General features: G+C 40.9%; 1 non-coding gene across 1 annotated transcript; it reads right to left on the bottom strand.

Moving 5' to 3' along the window:
* Positions 1 to 740: 740 nt before the first annotated feature.
* Positions 741 to 844, bottom strand: LOC112774329 (small nucleolar RNA R71). The gene has a single exon (XR_003188823.1). It is a non-coding gene; the product is annotated as a small nucleolar RNA R71 (small nucleolar RNA).
* Positions 845 to 1568: the final 724 nt, after the last annotated feature.

Genomic DNA, 1568 nt, shown 5'->3' on the forward strand with positions numbered 1-1568 from the left:
TTCTTCTCCCTCCTCACCTTTTTCTATTTAAGGACTAACACTTCTCCTCTATTAGCAATTCGGACTCTCTCCCTCTCTATAAGTTCGAATTCTCCTCTCTACCTCATCCTTCTATTCTTCTTTTCCTCTGACACCTCAAGGAATCTCTATACTGTGACATAGAGGATTCTATACTTTCTTGTTCTCTTCTTTTTCATATGAGCAGGAACAAGGACAAAGGCATTCTTGTTGAAGTTGATCCTGAACCTGAAAGGACCTTAAAGAGAAAGCTAAAAGAAGCTAAAGCACAACTCTATGGAGAGGACCTAACAGAAATTTTCGAAAGAGAAGAAGACATGGCAGCCGAAAATAACAACAATGCCAACAATGCAAGGAAGATGCTCGGTGACTTCATTGCACCTTCTTCTGACTTCTGTGGAAGGAGCATCTCAATTCCTGCAATTGGAGCAAACAACTTTGAGCTTAAGCCTCAATTAGTTTCTCTAATGCAGCAGAATTGCAAGTATCATGGACTTCCATTGGAAGATCCTCATCAGTTTCTAGCTGAATTCTTACAAATCTGTGATACTGTTAAGACCCATGGGGTTGACCCTGAGGTCTACAGACTTATGCTCTTCCCTTTTGCTGTAAGAGACAGAGCTAGGACATGGTTGGACTCACAACCTAAAGAAAGCCTGAACTCTTGGGAAAAGCTGGTCAATGCCTTCTTGGCAAACTTCTTTCCACCTCAAAAATTGAGTAAGCTTAGAGTGGAAGTCCAGACCTTCAGACAGAAGGAAGGCGAATCCCTCTATGAAGCTTGGGAAAGATACAAGCAATTGATCAGAAGGTGTCCTTCTGGCATGCTTTCAGAATGGAGCATCATATGCATATTCTATGATGGTCTGTCTGAACTGTCCAAGATATCATTGGACAACTCTGCTGGTGGATCTCTTCATCTGAAGAAGACACCTGAAGAAGCCCAGGAACTCATTAAAATGGTTGCAAATAACCAATTCATGTACACTTCTAAAAGGAATCCTGTGAATAATGGGACAACTCAGAAGAAAAGAGTTCTTGAGATTGATACTCTGAATGCCATATTGGCTCAGAACAAAATATTGACTCAGCAAGTCAATATGATTTTTCAGAGTCTGTCTGGAATGCAAGCAACAACAGGCAGTACTAAAGAAGTATCTTCTGAAGAAGAAGCTTATGATCCTGAGAACCCTGCAATGGAAGAGGTGAATTACATGGGAGAACCCTATGTAAACACCTATAATCCTTCATGGAGAAATCATCCTAATCTCTCATGGAAGGATCAACAGAAGCCTAACCAAGGCTTCAATAATAATAATGGTGGACAAAATAAGTTTAGCAATAGCAAGCCTTTTCCATCATTTTTTAGCAACAGATAGAGAATTCTGAGCAGAGTCTCTCTAGCTTAGCAGCCATAGTCTCTGATCTATCTAAAACCACACTAAGTTTCATGACTGAAACAAGGTCCTCCATTAGAAATTTGGAGGCACAGGTGGGTCAGCTGAGTAAGAAAGCTACTGAACTCCCTCCTAGTGCTCTCCCAAGCAATA

Source organism: Arachis hypogaea, chromosome 18 (genome assembly GCF_003086295.3).
Source record: "Arachis hypogaea cultivar Tifrunner chromosome 18, arahy.Tifrunner.gnm2.J5K5, whole genome shotgun sequence".
Lineage (NCBI taxonomy): Eukaryota > Viridiplantae > Streptophyta > Magnoliopsida > Fabales > Fabaceae > Arachis > Arachis hypogaea.